General features: G+C 40.6%; 1 long non-coding RNA gene across 1 annotated transcript in view; it reads right to left on the bottom strand.

Annotated features, from left to right (window-relative positions):
- Nucleotides 1-14,092: 14,092 nt before the first annotated feature.
- The window catches only part of LOC125618498, an 18,301-nt gene continuing 10,628 nt past the window's right edge, over nt 14,093-21,765 (bottom strand). Inside the window, exon 3 of the long non-coding RNA XR_007349813.1 lies at nt 14,093-14,188. This is a non-coding gene — a long non-coding RNA (uncharacterized LOC125618498). The remainder of the gene's footprint in view (nt 14,189-21,765) is intronic.

The raw sequence follows: 21,765 nt of genomic DNA on the forward strand, positions 1-21,765 counted from the left end.
TGCCCCCCACCCCCCACCCCAGTAATTATATTTGCAGGAGAGAATGATATTCTGGTCAGACACGACAGACAGAAAGAGCCCAGTCCCCAGTGAGGCAATTAATATTTCACACCTGCCAAAGCAAAGTGGCAATAGGAAGGGGAGGGGGAGGCACTGGGAAGGCAACTCGCATTGTCACCGGGCCAGGATTTGCAAAAGCCAAGTGGGGACAGTCCTTCTGCTGGGCTGTGGGAATGGGTAGGCCAGACTGGCACCGAAAACAGCTCTTTAGGGTGTGTGGATTGGGGGCAGGGGAAGTCGCTGGACAAACAAATAGACTGCAAATCCAAGTCCTTTCCGTTTCTCCTCCTGCTTTATTCTTTAACTTCCAGCTGTATGCAAAGGGAGAGTGGCTTGAACTTTAAAGGAGGGGTGGAGGGCAGGCAAATATGGACTCAGTGAGCACAAATCATAGCCACCCAAGCCCGAGTCTCACTCCCAGAGGCTCACAGGCTGCCAGGAGCCCTGCTGACCATCCATGCAGATCTGCACACCCTTCCTGGCACTCTACACGTGCTCATTGCATGCAGCCTCTCACGCTTAAACTTTGAGGCACACACACGTGCACACACACAATTCCAAATCAAACACGTAGGAGTTTCCACCCTATTAACGCTTCATGGTGGAGATTAAACTTCAACATGAATTTCTTAGTAGATGACCATACTCTAACCATAGCAAGAAATGCTTTCTAGAGAGTCTAGGAAGGAGGGGAGTGAGAATAGAGGGAGGTTGGAAAACAGGTACCAACAGGAGGAATGAGTTCTAGGGTGATTATAATTTATACATGTTGCATAAAGATCTAGAAGACAGGTGATGGAGTGTGCCCAATGGTAAGAAATGACAAATGTTTACAGAGATGTAAATACTAATTACCTTGATTTGATCATTACACATTGAATATATGTATGGGATCATCATACTGTACCCCATAAACATATGCAGTTATGTTTTAATTAAAGAAATACCAAAAGTGTACAAGGGTAAAAATGCATAGAGCAAATATGACCCTGGTACGAAAGGAGTTTATACCAAGATAGTCGAAAGTAGAAAGAACACAGGCTTTCGTGATCCATACACAGGCTAGAGTCTTGCACCATCCCTCCCACAGTGAGATCAAGATTGAGGTTGAGATCATGGGCACTTTACTAATAAGCCTCAATAAGTTAAACTGTATAATAGGTCTCCTTCTTTCATTTACTCACTTTTTCCATTCATCCATGCAAAAAGTGAATACTGCAGAAACCATAAGGCAGGCATCATGCCAGGCCCTGGAGATACAGTGCCGGATCCAACCAACATTGCAAGGCCTGCCCTTGGGGAGCTCAGATTCCAGCATGGGGAGGGGGGTGGAGGGAGACCAGTAAGAGGCTCTGCTGTAGCACAGGCCACAGGGATGGATGAAGAGAAAAATAATGGAAGTAAGTTTTGTGTTGAATGGTAACAGAATCAACACATCCCCCCACATCCCCTAGAGGCCTGTTCATGAGGGGCTCGGAGTATTACTCTGCATGGGTTTTGCAGATAGAAGGGTTTGCAGATAGAAGGGATGTGAGAGCCATGGTGGGAGGAGGGGAGGAAAAGATTAACTCCTATTACCCAAACTAGAAACTATATGCCAAGGGTACTCAGCACAGCACCAAGCCCATCCTGGGGTGATGACTTCTCACATTAGGAGCACTGAAGGAGTTAGACAGTGAGGATGAGGCTTCCACAAGGTAGGTCAGGGGCAGGTGGAATGGACAGAGGTTTCTGGAAGAGGCAAATTGGGAGAAGGGAAGTGCACTGACATGGGGGTGGAAGGGGAGGATGACGGGCATTTTTGGAGGGAGGCAGGAAGGAAGGGACCACACATAGGTTTGGAGGTGGAACTGTGAGTCATCAGACTTAAGAATCCATGGGGTTCTATTGGGAAGATTCTTCTTAATAAGCATGTAATGGGTATGTGTGCAGGGTTTTACATTAAGACAGAACCAAATTCAGATCCTCAAAACCAATTGCTGCCCCCCCTTCAGATCTGTGAGATGACACTAGGACCTTGACTTCCTCAGCTTACGGCATCTGCCTTTCTATGCACCTAAAGGCAGTGGATAAAGGCCCTGGACGAGGTGGAGGGGGCTGGGCCCCAGAGCCACATCAGCACACCTACAGCCAGACACCTGCTGGAGAATCTTTGAAAGGACGGCCCACCCAAGGGCCCCTTCTGGGGCTTCCTCTTTTAGCAAGTGCTGCTCCAGGTGAGCTCTGCTTCATTTTCAGTCCCTGGTTTCCACTAAGGTTTCCTCCCTCCTTCAACCAAGTCAAGCTTCAGATGGGAGTGGCTCCACCCAGCACCTACACCCCCAGCTGGGACATCTGCCACTCCCTGGATGCAACAAAGCTCCGGTGAAGAAGCTGGAGCCAGCCCCTCCTGCAGGACAGGCTCTGCCTTTCCAAGCCTTATTCCCATCTGTTCCTCATCCTCTCCCTCGCTCAGCACATCTGTGTGGCCCCATAGATTCTCCGGTGTCTCCCAGGACACCTTCAGGGATCCACGAGGCCCAATCGTTTTTGTAATAATATGAAGACACTGTCCTTTTTACTGCATGGCCATTTGCCCTGGGGGTGCAAAGGCTGTGGTAACATAAAATGTGGATACCCACATGGACCAAGAAAAGCACCAAATTCTATTAATAGCTTTTTTCCCCCTCACCACACACTAACAGTCTTAAGCCATTTTTATTTATGAATGTTCTTTATGAATCAGTGGGAATAATTAGTTTTATTAAATCCCAATCCTTGAGCACACATCTTTTTAATATGCTGTGCGACTAGCTCAGAAGTACACACAAAGCAATTCCTGCTGCCAATGGAAACCCGATGCTCATCTCAAGGAAGGAGCTCTGGGGCGAGGTGAGTTCAGAGCTGAACCCTCCATTGCTTTCTTGGAATGTCATTTTTCTTTGAAAGGACGGCCAACAAGCCATAGTTATTCAGAATTGTGCTTTTGATACAAATCATCTCGAAAATGAACAAAGTGAGCCTGTCACTTTAAGGAAAACAACTGACAAACTTGAGGCCAAGGCTGTGATTTGAGCTTTCATGTAATGACTAGAATTTTGGAAAATTTGTGTTCACCACGGTGAACTTGATAGCTTCCCAATACTTCAGATCTTCCTGATGAGGTCAGTGGTGATAGTGACAAATCTGCTTTTATTTTTTATTTTATTTATTTATTTATTTACTTTTGTATAATGGAATGTGGGAACATTCAGGAAAGCTGCATAATTCTGTGAAGTAATACTTTTCAAATGCTCAGTGAGTAGTTCCGCAAGATCATGAAAGAATCCAAGCACTGTCAACAGTTGAAGAACCACCAATGTGTTTTCATACGATGTTTTTACACTTTATACAAAACATGCAATAGAGCATAGAAGGTTCACTGATATGGTTTCTAATTCCACATCATAAATAACCTTCAAGTAACTAGCATTTAGGAAGGTTAAGTTTAGAATCAAAACTGAACAGCCCCAACTATGTATCTGTAATGGCCAGATTTTCTTCACATATTTCAACCAAAACAACATACCCCAACAGATTGATTGCAAAAGCAGATGGGGAATCCAGTTAGACATTAAAGAGATTTGTAACAATGTAAAATGTGTCACCCTGCTCATGGACTAATTTTTTTTTGTTATAGAAAAATCATTCTTCATAAAAATATGTTATTTATATTAACATGTACTCTGTTTATTATTGTCACTTTTAAATTAGCTGAAAATAAGTATTTATTAAATTTCTGTTGTAATTTCTAGCGCAGAAAATATTGTATTAGAAAGTCAGCCCAGGGCTGGGGTGGTGGCTCGGCAGTAGAGCGCTTGCCTAGCATGTGCAAGGCTTGCTGGGTTTGATCCTCAGCACCACATGAAAATAAATAAATAAAGATTTGTGTCCAACTACACTTAAAAAAAAAATTAGAAAGAAAGAAAGAAAGTCAGTCAGTCAATCAACCCATATACATGAAAACTCTTTGGAGTTCTTTATCATTTTTAAGTCTAGAAAAGATTCCTGCCTGAATGACGGTGGAATGACATCATTACCCTAAGTACATGTATGAAGACATGAATAATGTGAAAATAGTTTGTGTACAATCAGTGACTTGAAAAACTGTTCTCTATATGTGTAATATGAAATGAATTGCATTCTGCTATCATCTATAACAAATTAGAATAAACAATTTTAAAAAATTCCTGCTGGTGTGTCCTTGGAGGTTGAGGCACTTCAAAGCCAGCCTCAGCTACTCAGTGTGGCCCTAAGCCACTTAGTGAGACCCTGTCTCAAAATAAAATTCAAAAAGAGGTGGGGATGTGGCTCAATGATTGAGAGCCCCTGGGTACAAAAAAAAAAAAAAATCCCAAGGGCTGAAACTCCCTGCTGGAGATAAGTGTATCCCACCACTTTCTGCTCTCCTTGGGTCTGAGGCCCTAATGTTTCTCCTGCATCCAAGCCCCAGGATCAAGGTCAAGGTCCTGGCTCATAATGCCAGTCAGGTCTTTAGAATTCCTTCCAGGGATTCTGCTTCCCATGGCCTGAGAAGGCTCTAGCCTGCTGTGTGCCCCTGTTTTTCTCATCACCTACCTCCTGCTCTCTTCTCTCTCTCTCTCTCTCTCTCTCTCTCTCTCTCTCTCTCTCTGTCTTTCTGCGGGCCCTTANCTCTCTCTCTCTCTCTCTCTCTCTCTCTCTCTCTCTCTCTCTCTCTCTCACACACACACACACACACATGCATGAAACAATTATTCCTACAATTGGTGAAAACCTGAGTCTTCCTTACGATTTAGTGTTTTGATCCTAGGCAAGTCAACCTGTGTGGCCTTATTTCCCTCAAAAATAATATGCAGGTGTTAATTGTTGGGCTGTTCTGAAATTTAAAAGAGACAGTGGGTTTGTACAAAATATTCTGCATTTGCAGATCAATTCTCCACCTTCCGTGCCCTGCTTTGCACCCCCAGAGGCTTTCAGTTGAGTTTAGTCAATGGCAGGCACTGGTGGGAGACCCCAGAGGGCAGCAGGGGAAAAAAAGGGATCACCCTCCTACATACACACCTGTGTAACACATGTGTGCACAAGGTGTATACACACAGAGTGGGCTACACCTCCAGGGAAGACAGAGCTCTTGTAGTCAGCCTCCTCCTTTGCACAAGGTAACTCCTCCCTTTTCTGTCCCTACTACCCAGATGGGACTTTGCTAGCCCAGGGGTGCCTTGCCACCCCTTGTTGGTCTCCTTGAACAGCCACACCTTTGTAAATAGTTCTCTCCAATTACCTTGTCTGTGTGTATTAATTATTTCCTGCAGGGACCTCAAATGATAGAGCCTGTGAATTACTATAACCTTGGATATGTCTTGAACCAAGTAAAGGTCCTTTTCTCTCTGAGCTAAAGTCTTCTATGACCTCTGTGCACCCGCAACTCCTGCTCATCTTCCTAGAGATGCAGCAGGAGACGGACGTTATTCTACTCAGGGCAGTTTAGTCTCAACATCACTTATGTTTGAGGTTCTATATAAAATGTTTGCAAGGAAGCCCAAGGAACGATTCCTCCTCTGAAAAGGAACAAACATCCTGTGCTTTTCCATCTTCCTGCCTTTGATCATGATGTTCCTCTCTCCCCAGGTGCTCTTTCCATTGGTCAAAACCGTCCAACATCACCTTCTTAAGAAACATTTCTATTACCCTAAAACATAATGTCTTTCTCCCCCAAACACTTCGTTTAAAGCACTCATCTCTTTTTAACTTGCATTATTCAATGTGATTCAACACGCATTTATCTGGTGCTTATTTTATGCTGAGCCCAAGGCCAGACACTGAGTATCGCAAGAAAAAAATATGACACCATACTCGCCCTAGGGGAGCTCATAATGTATCTGGGGAAGAGATAGTGTAAATACTTACGATGCAGAGGGACAGAGGTCAGAACAGGAGTTTGTATGGAGTTTGGGTGAAAGGAAAACTCTGGGTTTTAGTGAAAGCAAACACTATGAAAACATCTAGATAGATGTAGGGAGGTAAAGAACATTAGAAGAATTGCACCACCCTCTTGGGTGTAGGTGAGGGGACGCTGGAACTTTCCATGTAAGAGAAGCTCAACACACAGGCACAACCACATGGCACAGAGCATACAAGCAGTCATTGGAGAGAATGCTTGCTGCAGAGATGAACATGAGGCTGAGCTCTCAGCTCCTGGTTCCATTCTAGGGTGGACTGCAGGGATGACTGAAGACCTCCCCCCATACCCCATGAAGGAACTTTGAGGTGTGACATTCTGGATGACAAACTCTGACAGTGGGTGCCAGCCTGATGCCCCAAACAGCCAGACAGGACCTTAGTGGGTTCACCAGACCAGGCACCAGCCCAGATCAGTCATTCTGCAGGACACAATAGCCCCATTTAGAAGACATCCTTCTCCCCATAGCTACACGAGGTCTTGAAAACCCTCTACCACAATAAAGAGGGCCAGAAGACAAGGAGAACATATCTCAGAGACTGACTGCTTACCCAGACAGAATGAGTCACTGTTTCCTAACAAGATGGCAAATGAGCATAGGCTGCTGGCTGACTCCCCAAAAATTAATATTGAGGAAATGACAGCATAGAAAATAAGTCATAGATCTGATGATCTAAAAATTAAAAACCATGAGAAATTTCAAAGAGATTAAACACTTTAGAAAACTGAGAACAGGTATACTTGCAGAGGGAAGGGGTGGTGGATAAATGGGAATAGAGGAAGGAGAAGTAGGGGATCAGTTCTAAAGTTGTTGTCTTGTAATCCCTACACACACACACACACACACACACACACACATACACATACACACACACTGCCAGATGCACAAGCAGCATCACAGCCAAGACCTCCAGGAGTCCAAGAGTATTATTGGAGAAATCCTAAAACCCAGCTTGGGAAAGAGATAATGGTACCAGATGTGTCCACTCACCTTCAATACCCCATTCACTGCCCCCCCAAAAAGATGATAAATTAAAATATACACCAATTTTTGCAAAACAGGCATAGGAGGGATAAATCAGAATCTAGTGAAATTGGTTACCTAGAAGGAATGAGTTAAAATAAGGAAGAGATGCTAAGGAAAGGAAACTTCTCAAAATATACCTTTTGTTTAGTTTCAATTTTGACCCACATAAATATTTTACTCTACAAGAATATGTTACTATGGAAAAATAAAATAAAACTGTCAAACATGGAATAAAGGCCCTAAGATAAAATATAAACATAAACAAATGAACCAACCTATATATATATGAAATTAATAAGGTATCTAGGCAGAAGGGGAAAAATCTATCCAAATAATTTTTTGTTTTTTTGCAGAGAAGGAGGCATAAAGCATAAAGTGGACCACTGTTACATTTCCCCACTGTCGATTTCTACATTCCATTTTTATGGAAAAATGGGCTACGACATCTCCAAGCTTCTTCCTGCTGAAAGAGGGCAAAGTTGGGAGAAGTAACCCAAAGTTCTTGGGGGAATCTAAATAATTTTTGACCATGATATTTGAGTTATACCTCCTCAATGGGACATATTCTAAATAAAATAATAACTATAAAGAAATGTTGAACTTTGTCTAACAGTGTTTTTATTCCCAGGATCAGAATGACTCTTACTAGGTTAATGTAAGTTTATAAGTGTTATGTTCTCCACATGAATTATCCCTTTTTATCTTTAGTGGTAGTATTGGCCTTGAAGACAATTTTATCTGGTCTTGAAAATAGCAATTCTAGTATTTTTATGCTTATTAAATATATACATAATATATATTTAAAATCTATGTCTTTATAGTTGAAATGTGTCATTTGAAGGCAATATATAGCAAGGACTTCATTATCTTGCCTTTTAATTGAAGGATTTAGACCATCAGCATTTAATATAATTATTCATACTGTTAGATTTAGTCCTGCCATTTTATTACTTGATTTCTATTTTACCTTCTATTTTGTTTCTTCTTGACCCCTTTTCAGTGTTTTGAGTTATTTAAATAATTTTTGTATTGTTTAAATTTATCATTGGTAATTTGGCCAAATGTCTCCATATTAGTGGCTGCTGTAGAAACTATTTCACACACACATGCAAATATATACACATTCAAGTGAAATGTAAAAGCTTTGCAATCATATAAATTTTTTACTCTTCCTCTCAACTGATCTATACGTTATAATTATCATTTGTGTTGTATCTCACACATTGAAAACTCTACCAGATAATGTTATAAATTTTATTTTTAATGGTCATGTGTTTGAAAGTACTTGAAGAGAAAAAAAAAAAGATAGTCCCTTACATTTACCTAGATACTTACCATTTCTGTTACACTTCCTTCATTCTTGAAAAGCGAATTTTCTTTTATTATTGAAATATGGTTTGTATTCCTGGTCATTTTAGTTTAATTTTGGTTTTTAACTTGACTTGGTTTCTTCTTTGATTGGCTTTCCCTTTACCACAGTTCCTCCTTTTGCTGTTTTCATTGTTGTTTTTCATTTCCTTCTCATGGAATATTTTGCCAAGAATGTTCTGTAGTGCAGGCTTTCTCCCTGTAAATTCTTTTAACTTTTGTTTGCCATGGAAGGTTTTTATTTCATCACCAAATATGAAGCTTAATTTTGCTGGATATAAGAATTTTGGTTGGCATCCATTTTCTTTCAGAGCTTGGTATATGTTGTTCCAGGACCTCTTAGCTTTGATGGTCTCAGTTGAAAACATCTGCTGAGATCCAAATTGTTTTCCCCCATATGTAACCTGAAACTTTTCTCTTATAGCTTTCAAAATTCCATCCTTATTTTGTATGCTAGGTATTTTCATCATAATGAGCCTTGGTGTGGCTCTGTTGTAATTTTGTACATTTGGGACCATTTCTGTTATACTTACTTCATTCTTGTATTTGATTTTCCAATTCATTCTTCATGTTTGGGAAATTTTCTGATACTATGCCATTGAAGAGATTATGCATTCCATTGGTTTGTATCTCTGAGCCTTCCTCTATCCCAATAATTCTTAAATTTGGTCTTTTCATGTTATCCCATAATTCTTGGTGGTTCTGATCATGGTTTCTTACCATCTTCACTGTGTGGTCAACTTTATTTCCAAGATTATATATTTTGTCTTCATTGCCTGAGGTTTGGTCTTCCAAATGATCTATTCCGTTGGTGATGCTTTCTATTGAATTTTTTATTTGGTTTATTGTTTCCTTAATTTCAAGGATTTCTGTATTATTATTATTATTATTATTATTATTATTATTAAAATCTCTAACTTTTTCTTGGAGAAATTTCTTTTGCTACCTGAATTTCCTCTCTTATCTCTTTGTTGGAGTAATCAATATTGCCTGTATTTGCTCTCTTATATCATTCTTTGCTTCACAGATAATTTTAATTGTGTACATTCTGAACTCCTTCTCTGAGACTTCACCTACTGTCAATGGATTCTATTGTAAGTTAAAGCATCTTGGTTTGTTTTGGACACTTTCTTCCCCCTTTTTTTTTTTCCATATTGTCTATATGTCTTCCTCTCTAGCAGTGAAGATCTGATGTATTACAGTTTCTACCCTCTAATCCTGTGGTATCCCTTCAGGTTACCAATACCTCACCTTTAAGGAGCAGATCAATATTAACAGCATGCAATGCAAACAATATGCAGCATTAAAGCAAATAGCTCTTGTTTAGACAATTACAGACGTGTTTTGTCACAATAACAGACGTGTTCTATTAATGTCTACTATATAAATGGTAGGTTTGCATAAAGGTCTACATTTTCCAATGGTAGACAAAGATGGGGGGGTATAGGATGTGGGGTTTATGAGGTAGGAGGTGAGAATATAGAGGTATTAGATCATAGGAAGAGTGAAAAAGGAATCAAGAGAAGTAGGCTAGTAGGGATACCTCTGGTGTAACCAGACCTGTGGGGACCTTGGTGATAGTCTTCTAGGTCTTGGCTGTTGTCTCTGGATGGAAGCAGGCGGGAGAGCCACGTATTGATAGATGGGGGTGGGGGGTACAGTGAGGTCACTCCTCCTCCTCCCCGCAAGGCGGGCAGGAGCATGAACTTTCTTTTGTTAACATTTTCCTTCAGCCTCTGTTGAATTTCCTTTAACAGTCATTACAGAAAATATATCCCGATGATAAATTCTCTTAGTTTTCCTCCATTAGAGAGTAGGTTTAGTCTGACTTCATACCCGGAGGATATTTTTGCTGGATATAGAATTCTGGGTTGACTGTTTTTTTTTCTTTCAATATTTTAAATGTATTTTTCTGCTGCCTTCTGACCTTTGTGGGTTAGAAGAAATCTGCAGCCCTTACAATTTGTGTTCCCCTATATGTGAAATATAATTTTTCCTCTAGTTACTCTCAAGGACCTTTTTTTGCTTTGATTTCCACCACTTTGATTATGATGAGTCTAGGTGTGGCTTTCCTTTAACTTATCTTATTGGGGTTCACTAAGCTTCTGAATCTAACAGCTGAAAACACAAGATAAAATAAAAATTCAATAACATGTTAGTAGAAAAAACGGAGAAGATTCAATAAAAGGATCTCTCTTCCTTCTACCATGAAGGGGAAGGGGAAGGGGAAGAGATGTCAGAAATGCATGGGACACAGAGTATGAGCGAGGCAGTTTAGGCAGAGGGCTGTGTGAGCAGCACCATAACAGGTAACCCATAGAGAACCTTGTTCTTCAGTCTCCAATGCTCTTTCATATCACATCCCTTTATTTTTCTTCTCTTTTAACCAGCTGGCTTTATTTTATGACTTTTTTTGGGGGGGGGGCAGGGATAGTAGGGATTGAACCTGGAGAGCTTAACCACTGAGTCACAGCCCCAGCCCTTTTTTTATATTTTATTTAGAGACAGGGCCTCTCTGAATTGTTTAGGGCCTCATTAAGTTGCTGAGGCTGGCTTTGAACTCGAAATTTTCCTGCCTCAGCCTCCAGAGCCACTGAGATTATAGGCGTGTGCCTCTGCACATGGCTGTTTTGTGACATCCTTAATGGCATCCTCAAGACTGGAACAATTTCTCATTCTGCCTTTTCTTTTTAAGAGCAAAGATAGTATTTCCCACTTCCCCTGTATTTCTGAGGATAATGAACATAAATAAGGCTTTGAAAATTTAAAACAAAACCACAAAACAAACAAAAAACACTGCTCTTTGGACAGCATATGGGAGGCCAATCTTAGTTGTGATTTGTAAAGATGAAGTGACAGGCCTAAAAACAGCTTTCTCAACTACAAGAGCACAAAACTCGCTTCTTTAGACAGAAACAAGTTAATTGGTTTAAGTGGTTTGAAACATTCAAGCAAAAAAATAATATGCAAAAAAAAAAGATTCATTTTATCACCCAAACTTATATCTTTTAAAACTAACCCTCCAAACCTTAGATGTTCATCCAACATTAATTACTACATTTAAGGGGCTAAAATTAAGTACTTTGTTGGTTTCTCTAGGTAATTTACATATCATTACTTTACAATTCATGTCATAATAATTTTTATTAAAATGAGTCAGTGAAAATGAATGATATTACCTTCAAGCTTGTAAGACCCTGGGGGGAGTCACTAATCTTTTTCCTCCTTTAAAATTATAATTGTCAATTTATATATATATAAATTTAAATATATATGTATATATACATATATATATATTTGTGCATGTGTGTGTATAAAATCATTTATTTTAAATAGGAAAGCATGAAACCAAATGAGTTACTATTTACAGTTTTACTGGATTCTGTCAAATTCACAATCAAGATGGAGTAGGAGAGAAAAAAAAACAAAAAATGGAGAAAAATCAGCTAGAGAAGAGAAGCAAAATACACCAAAAATATAAAACAGAGGAGATAACATTATTCAATTTACTTAACCCAGCGTCTTCCAAATTTGTTTAATGATGGGACCCAAATAATAGCTCAAGTACCACCAGTGCTCCAAGGGACATGGTCTGGGAAACCCTGTTAGAGCCATCCTCAAACTCTAGGCAGGAGCAATGTGTCATTTGTATAAAGACCTTGGAGTCCCAAGGCAAAGACTGGAACATTTGTTGGGAGCCTTTTGTGTCCAGATGCCTAGCAGTGGGAAGTGTCCTGGGGTGATCAGCCCATGGCTCTCCTTCCCTAGCCCACCTCTTTGGAGAAACCTAGTCAAAGTGTATGTCCAGTCCTAGGGGCGGGTGTGCTGGGTATCATAAAGTGCAATATGCTGTTGAGAAGTTTCTGCTCTTCATTCAGATCCTTAGCACTCAGTGCACCTACACACACACACACACACACACACGCGCGCACGCGCCCACCCATCCTGGAGAGAGGAATTATGAGTTCATGCCATAATCTTCTATATTTCTCCTTTACTCAAAACTCTCCTCATTCCTTTTCCCTGCTTCCTCAGCATTGGTGGTCTCTGTCTGTCTCCCCTTTCCATCTTCATTGTTCATTTTTCTCTCTCTCATCCAATAAGGTCCTCCTAGCCAGGAACGAAGTCTGCCAGGACTTCTCCTGGACTCTCTGCCCTACTTGCTGTGTTCCCTTCATCTCCACCTCAAGCCATCCCAATCACAATGACAGACGGAGCCTGCCCTAAATCTTCTAAACAGGACTGGGGCATGGCAGTGATTGTGTGTCCCTGTCAATGTCGTCATCTCTGAGTTGGGAGAGAGAGAGTTGGTCCTGGGGCAGAGTCTACTCAAAAACCCTCACTCCACCTCTGTCCCTCAGCAGAGGGCAACGGGCTGGCAGGACACTTCAGATCCTTAGCACTCAGTGCACCTACACACTGACTGGCTCTGACAGGCCTCAAGGAGACAATTAAGGCCTCACCGCTGTCTCTAACGGTGCCAGATAACACATAACAAAATGTTATGAAGCAATAGTAGAAAGGGAGGAGGGAACTAAATCAGAATCTTATTGAACAAATTCCTCCTGGAAATCCCCTTGAGGGTTAGCAAGTGGACATCCAATGCCAACTTAGGAAAGTACAGCAGAACCATGTAGTAAGAAGAAAGCTGGAAAGTGGCAGCATCTCTATGTGGCCTAGAATTCCAAGTACGGGACCTTGTACCCTGCCAGCTCATGGGCAGCGATGGGCATTTGTCTAAGGTTGCAGGTGCCCAGTTTCCAGGACCAGCCTCTGGGAAAGTGGTTTGTGATAAAAAGTCAGGCATGCAGTCAGACAGACATATGGACAGGTCTCCTTCCTTCCCAGACACCCCCACGACTGTCTCGGCAGACAGATGGGCCTTTCCTCCAGGCTTTATAGATTAATGCGTCCTTCTTATCAATTATGGAGACAAGAAAGTGTAATTTTCTCCCTATGTTTATACTGTTCAGGATTAATCTGCCTGTAAATGGATAATCTGTCAGCTTTCTGAGACACTGAAGTGGGGAGGGGGGTGGGGCAGGAAACGGGAAGAGATTTACCAGCGGGTAATGCCATCTGCTTTATTAGGTTGTTTTATAAACCCGACATTCAATTTGTTCTGGAGGACTTCGTGACGGATTATTCTGTAAATTCTCAATAATTACGATAACCAGAGAAAGGGAAAAATGGAGAGTGGGAGGTAGATTGGGGAAATGGGGGTGTGCCAGCACATTGGTGAGTTATGGCCCAGGCATAACATCCATCCATCCCCAGCCACCTCCCAGGGTGGCCGAGGAGGCCAAAGCCTCAGAAGCAAGGGACTGACAGAAAAGGCCCTGATGGCCTTTAAGTCTGAGTCTCATGAGGTGTCCCTCACCTTCAAATCCTCACACTTCCTGCTCTCCCCAAGATGGTGAGGTCAAGCCAGCAGAGATTGTGTTACCATGTTCTTTAGACTTAAATATATGTTATATTCTTTCTTTTGTTTTCTGGGTCCAAATCCTTCTCCAGTCTTTGTTGCCTATATGAACTTGGGGGAGTTACTTAGACTCTGTGCCTCAGTTTCCTTAACTGTAAAATCAGGACAGTAATATTACATACCTCCTATGATTGCCACGAGGATCCAATTCGTTTCTATAGAAAAGCACTTAAAATAAGTGCTTGACACATATGAACTGCTTCATCGACTACTCACCATATTATCGTCTATTTGTATTTTGATTCCTCAGGGCTGAGTCCAAGCACGTCTGATAGGCTTCTGATGACTGAATCTGAAAAATCATAATGGTAGAATTAGAATCCTGGAGCTGACAGGCCTCTTGGCCTATCACAAGGTTCACCCCTCCCCTCCAACCTTAGGTGAAAACTGCAGTGACATAGAGCACCCTCCCACATCGGCAGCTCACACCATCACAGACTTTTTCATGGGCTCCTCAGACAGTCCTCACACAGCCCAAACCTGCCTTCCCCTAGCAGAGTCCTCCCAAAGGGTTAAAGCTGCTGGCCTCCTGGGTTTGCAACGAGAGCAGGGAGAGCCCCTTTGGTAAAGCATAGCCTTGATTATGAACTCTGACAGCTCCCTTCTCATCAGGGGACTCTTCAATTAGCCTCTGCATGTTTATCTTTTACATTTCCAAATGCTGCGTTCTTGGCTTCTGTAATCTTATTTGTTCTTGTATTAAGGCAGCTGGGTGGGGAAAGAAGACCACGTAATGCATGTCTGAAGGCCTGTTCTTGCTCTGGGGTCCAAGGATGTACTCGTGGCATTCCATGCAGGGAGAGAGAACAGGCGGACTTGAGAATCTTTACTGCCTTCTCTTTTCAGTGATTTTTGTGCCTTGGTGTTTCCAAGGACAATCTGTTACCTGGGTTTGCTATTAAGATAATGAGGTTCATGGAATGGAGTCACCTGCTCTTCAGCTCCCCACAGAGAAACTGTGCCATGGGCTACAGCTGAATAGAAACCCCCTCCATGTCCAAGTGCATTCTTGACCATAGGCCCATGTTATCTACTGTGTAAATATTACATGAACCAAGAGTGTTACCTCTCTCTTTCAGATGACGAAACTGATGCACAATTAGGACAAATAATTTCTTATATAATCATACATGAGTCAGGGTTTAAGCTGCAGTAGGCTGCTATTGTGTTGTGTCCAGACCTGCCTCTTTGCTTCTGGTAGAAGAGCCCTTTTTTCTATGGGGAAGCTATTCCCAATGGTTTAGATAAGACTGCCATTGTCCTTCAGGGATGAGCACAAGATCCTGGCTAGACAGCCAGAATACATTATACCCTTGGCAGTTTCCCCTACCCTATTCCTAATGACTTCTGTCTCCATTAATGATAGTGAACTCCCTGAAATAGGCTAAGCCACCACTTCCAATTGGCTCAAGCAACTGGATCAGAGATGGTCACATGACCCAAAGCCAGCCAATCTAATCCTTCCATGAGACTTTTCTACTAATACTTATGGAGAAGAAGCTTTATTCTTCCTGTAGTTGAATATCTTTGTAGGTCGTGAGCCTTACATAACTGGTGGCCACTAGGCCCAGAATATGGAGGCACAAAGTCCTGATGACTTTGTTGTGGTCTCAAACTCAGTTATGATTGAAGCCAGACCTATCCTCTGGACTTTTCAATTATATGAGCCTAAATATTCCCTTTGGGGCTGGCAGTATTAGTTGTGTTTCTGTCATACAAAATCTCATTAATATTGACTATAATTGGGACTTCGTACCCATACTCAGACTTTATCTCACAAATTCAAAGGGTCAGTTAAAGAAGGATTAGGAGCTGGGGTAGTCTCCTGCGTCTCAACAGAAGTTAGATTATACAGCTTTGTGAGACCCTTCCAGTTCCCAAACACTCCTCTTCTATTAAAGCTTCATCTTGTCCATTTTCTGTTGCTAATAACACAATACCACTGACTGGATAAGTCATAAAGGAAAGAAGTTTATTTTGGCTCATGGTTCTGGTCCAGATGAATGGACCACATTACTGATGGCCTTCTTGCTTGGCAGAACCCTGAAGTAGTTAACATAGGGCATCACATGGCAAGAGACAGTGCTCAAGAGACCTGGCCAAACTGGCTTTTACAGCAAACACACTCTAGAGATACCCCATTAACCCATTAATCCATTAGTCACATGGGTGGATAAATCCATTAATCACATGAATAGATTAACCCATTCATGAAGGTAGAGCTCTAATCAATCTCCTAAAAATCTCATCTGTCCCACTTCCTAATATTTCATCATAAGCAGTCAGTTTCAACGTGAGTTTTGGAGATAATACACCATAGCATCTCTATCCTCTATGATTTTTTTTTTCTGAGACAGGGTCTTACTATATTGCCCAGGCTGGTCTCAAACTCCTTGGCTCAAGCAATCTTCCCACATCAGCCTCCCAAGTAGCTGGGACAACAGGTATGCAGGGCTTCCCGGTTCTATTATTGTCACCAGGTCTGCAGACAGCTGAGTTTGTCAAGTTTCCCCTACCCTTTTCCTAATGATGTTTATCTCCATTAATGATGGTGAACTCCCTGAGATAGACCGAGCAACCAGTTCCAGACTGTCTTTATCTCCATCGATTTTTGGTCTAATGTTTTCAAATCTCTGACGTGAAATCTGGTTTGAGGGTATGTGAGTGTTTACTTGTAGATTGGCATGTGCTTTAGGATACGGGGGGATGGAGAAGGAAAAACTGCAAGAGGTATAAACACTATAAGCTAGGGGAGGGAGAGAGAGGGAGAGAATAAAGACCTGAGCAAATAACTCCTTGAGATTTGAGTCTGCAGCATCTGGGAGGCTCTGCAAAGTAAGTCCAGCTGGTTTTGTGTTATTTCTTCAGACCCTACCTTCTACCGAAGGAACCTGCAGCTGTGGTTGCTGATACATGGGGAAGGAAGACATAAAGGTAGTGTTTACTTCCTTAACTCTGTCCTGTCTTCCCCTGGAGGATGTTCTTAAGGCCATACCCTATTCACACATTGGCATGTGGCTGGTCCACAGAGCAACATTTCCCACAGCAGCACAGGCTTTGGCTGCATTTAATATAGACAAGCACAAAAGACTGAGTTGTGTCCTCCCAAGATCAGAAGCAAGGGTAGGATGTCTGCCTTTATTTAAATTTTTTATTTAATATAGTACTGAGGTTCGGAAAGAAATGAAAAGAGCACACATTATTAAAGAAAGAAGGATTGTTCTGTGTATTCACAGGCATCCTGATTGTCTACATAGAAAACCCTGAGAAACCTACACACACACTACTAATGCATGAATTTAACAAATGTACAGGTACAAAATCAATTGTGCTTCTACAGACTTGCAACAAACAATTGGAAACCAAAATTTACTGAGATGGAAATGGAAATAAAACAATTTATTATTTTAAACATTTGAATGTTTTATTTTGAATATTTTATTTTAAATGTTTTTAATAAAGCATTAGCAATAAACATCAAAATGTAGAATTCTTAGGAATAAATTTAATAAAAGATATGTGAGAATTCTAACTGAATATTATAAAACAATGCTTAGAGATTTTAAGGACCATCTAAATTAATAACAAAATGTACAAAGCTCATGCATGGAAATACTCACTATAGTAAGAGCCACAAATTGATCTATAAATTGAATGTAATCACAGTCAAAATCCCAACAGGAATTTTTTTCAGGCTGGGGCTGTAGCTCAGCGGCAGAGTACTTGCCTAGCACGTGTGCAGAATTGGCTTCAATCCTTAACATCACATAAAAAAAATAAATAAAATAAGTGTATTGTGTCCATCTATGACTAAAAATATTTTTTAAAAAGATAATTAATTAAAAGATTTTTTTTGTGGGGATGGGATTGTGGCTTAGCAGTAGAGCGCTCGCTTAGCACAGGACCCAGGTTCGATTCTCAGCACCACATAAAAATAAAGGCATTGTGTTGTGTCCATCTACAAAAAAGATATTCTCTCTCTCTCTCTCTCTCTCTCTCTCTCTCTCTCTCTCTTTAAAAAAAAAAGATTTTCTGTCAAAATTAACAAACTGATCCTAAGGTTTGTATGAAAATACAACTACCTTGAGCCACCAAAAGAAGTTTAAGAAAACAAAGTTGGAGGTGGGGCTGGTCTAAGGTTGAAGAAAGTAAGACATTCACTTCACGTGTAAAGTCCTAGTAATCAAGATAAGTAATATTTTATTCAATATTTTTAGAAATTAAACTTCATGCAAAAAAATCAGGATAATATCAAATGTTTAAACAAAACAAAATTAAAGCATTTACCATCTTTTTGAGACCTACTAAACAACTACTACAATCAAGACAGGTCAAAACAAGCATAAAGATGGATCGATGGTGGGGCTCAGTGGTAGTGCACTCATCTGGCACGTGTGAGGCACTGGGTTTGATCCTCAGCACCACATAAAAATAAGTAAGTTAATAATAAAATAAATACAAAGGTATTGTGTCCATCTACAATTTTAAAAAAATTTTAAAAAGATAGATGTATGGAACAGAATAGCAACTCCAGAAATAGACCTGTACTTATATTATCAACTTACTTTTTATAGAGTACAGAGCAATTCAATGGGAAAATCATCATCTTTTCAATTGTAAGTGATGATGCGATTGAATTTTTTTTTTTTTTTGTACCAAGGATAGAACACAAGGGCACTGAACCACTAAGCCACATCCCTAGCCCTTTTTATTTTGAGACAGGGTCTCACCAAGTTGCTTAGTGCTTCATTAAGTTGCCAAGGCTGGCTTGAACTTGAAATCCTCCTTCCTCACCCTCCCAAGTCGCCAGGATGACAGGTGTGCCCCAATTGCCCTGCTACAATGGATATTTCTATATAAAAAAGTATAAACCCTTAGCTCATATTCAACCAAAAAGTGATTCAAGATGAGATACAGACCCCCAAACATAAATTCTAGAGCTATAAGAAAATATAGACGAATATTAGTGGTCTAGAGGGAGGCAAAGATTTTTTTTTTAGTACACTAAAATATACACTGCAAAAGAAAAAGTATCCACAATTGGATTTTAACAAAAATTTAAGAGTTTTGATCTTCAAAAGACATCTTTTATTTTTAAAGAAGACAAACCACAGACTGAGAGAAAACATGCACAACTTATATATCCAACAGTGGATTCATATCCAGAATACAGAAAGAATTCCTACAACTCAATCATAAGAAAGCAAACAACCCAATTGAAGAACTGTTAATATACTTAAACAATTCACAAAAGAAGGTATAGAACCTTCTTCCAATAAGCCCATTAAGATATTCAACCTGTTCAGTTGTCAGGGAAGTACAAATTAAGGCCACAATGTGCCACCACTTCACAACCAATAGAATAGCAAAAATATTAAAAATAGACCATGCCAAGTATTGGTGGATATGAAGCAACTGGAACTCATACCCTACCAGTGGGAGCATAAAATAATGCAATCACTTTGGAAAAGAGTTTTTCCAATTTCTCCAAAAATTTAAAAATATAATCTAGCCATCAACTATTAGGTATCTACCCGAAAGAAATAAAAATCACATGTTCACAGAAAGACATAAATAAATGTTCAGAGAAAGTTTATCTGTAATCATGCAAGACTGTAAACAGCATAAATATCTATCAATAAGTGAAGGAAAAAAACAAGTTTTGATTCACCTATATAATGGAATATTATTTGGCAATTGAAAATGAATCTGGGTGCAGTGGCACATGCCTGTAATCCCAGCAGCTTAGGAGGCTGAGGCAGAAAGATCACAAGTTCAAGGCCAACCTCAGCAACTTAGCAAGGCCCTAAGCAACTTAGTGAGACTGTCTCAAAATTTAAAAAAAAAAAAAATTAAAAGGGCTGGGGGTGTGGCTCAGAGGTTAGGCATCCCTGGGTTCAATCCCTAATATATTTTAAAAAAAAAGAATAAGAAGAAGAAGTATTGGCATATGTAGCCAAAAACATGATTTTCAAAAACATTATGGTAAGTAAAAAAATTATGGTGAGTAAAAAATAATATCTTATATATAATAATAACATTATAAACATGTAATAGATGTTTATATGTTATATATATAATAACATTATAAACATATAATGTTGTTATTAATATATATATATATTAATTATATATATTAATATATATATGATATATATATATCATATTTCCACATATTTTTAGTATGAGAACAGGTAAAATAACCTGTAATGCTAACAACAGGATCAGGGATCAGGTGTGTCCTGGGATGGAGATGGCGGTGGAATAGGGCACATGGAACCTGTCTATGATGATATTAATGTTTCTTAATTGCTTTGGTGATTATATGACTAGATGTACTTGTCCAATTTTGTCACACTGTAAACTGCCAATATGTGCATTTTAGGGGGTGTAAAACAATTTTCGGTAAATAATATATTCTTCACTCAAAACAAGTAATCCAAGAGAAGGGTGACAAACGCTCAGATCCCATGGTGCTCGCCTCTGACTTCCCCACACAGCACCCTGTCCTCCTCTGACTTCCCCACACAGCACCCTGGTCCTCTTCTTTGGACATCTCAGCCCAGGAGACCATTAAGCCAGTGACAAGCCCAGGCATGATTGGGAACCCAGTTCCTTAGGAAAGAGGCAGTCCTCATTGCAGGAGATTGAAGGCTGACTCTGCTACCAACTCCAGTGTTTTCTGTCCTCACTTACTGGGGCAAGTTATTAAACTCCTCTGGCCTCAGTTTCCTCACCTGTGGATGGGTACACCTCATCCACAGGGGTGATAATGGGTTGCTGTGAAGATTCAGTTAACTGAGCTGAAGCATTTAGAGTAGAGCTCTGCAGAGAGAAGTGCGTGATAAATGTTGGCTGCTGGGTAGTGGAGGTGGCCTAAGGTCAGTGGACAGGTGAGGTCAGAGGCGGGGAAGATGGAGGTTTCTGGGAGGGAGCAGAGGAGCAGGGACATCCATCCACTCCTATGTGCCAAAGTTCCCCTACACCCTCAGCCTGGGCGTGAAAACTCACACCCTATACATCTGATGTCTTCATTCCCTGGGGCTACTGTAATGAAGAATGACAAACCGGGCATAAAACAATAGAAAATCACTCTTTTATAGATCTGGAGCTAGAAGTCCAAAACCAAGTTACAGGATACTGCTCCCCATAAGTCTCCAAATGGAAGGATCTTTATTTCTTCCAGTTTCTGATGGCCCAGGATTTCCTTGGCATGTGGCAGCATTCTCCAATCTCTGCTTGTTTTCACCATCTTCTTTCTGCATATCCGTGCCCAAATTTTCTTCATATAAAGACACCAGTCATATTGGACGAGGGTTCACACACCCTACTTCAGTAGGACGACATCTTAATCACTTTACATCTGCAAAGACCCTATTCCAAACAAGGTCTCAGAAACATGTACTGGAGATAGGACTTATACACATTATTTTGGGGAACACAGTTCAATTCACAATACTTAGTATTTACCCTACATTGAAATTTATCTAGCAGGATATTCAGTTGTACCCACGTCCAGGTGTGCCATCACACAAGTCCATGTGATGTGCGTGAGAGTCCATGTGTGCACATGCACATGTGATCTATCTGTGGACCCACGCATTGGGCTTATTTCAAATGGGGAAGTGTCTTGAGCCATCCCCCTGCCTCTGTTCTCAGACTTCTCACCTGCCTGCAGGCTGCTGGGCTTACACACAAAAGGAAAGGCTTACAGCAATTTTCCACTAGTAAAATTAGTTATTTCCTGACACATTTCTTCCTCTAATTATATACTAACTTCCCCCACTGACTTATTCAAGAGGAAAAATAAATTTCTTTGGACTTGGGCTGACTCGGGGCAAGCACACCCCCACACACCCCCACATGCAC

This window comes from Marmota marmota, unplaced genomic scaffold, assembly GCF_001458135.2.
Source record: "Marmota marmota marmota unplaced genomic scaffold, marMar, whole genome shotgun sequence".
Taxonomy (NCBI): domain Eukaryota; kingdom Metazoa; phylum Chordata; class Mammalia; order Rodentia; family Sciuridae; genus Marmota; species Marmota marmota.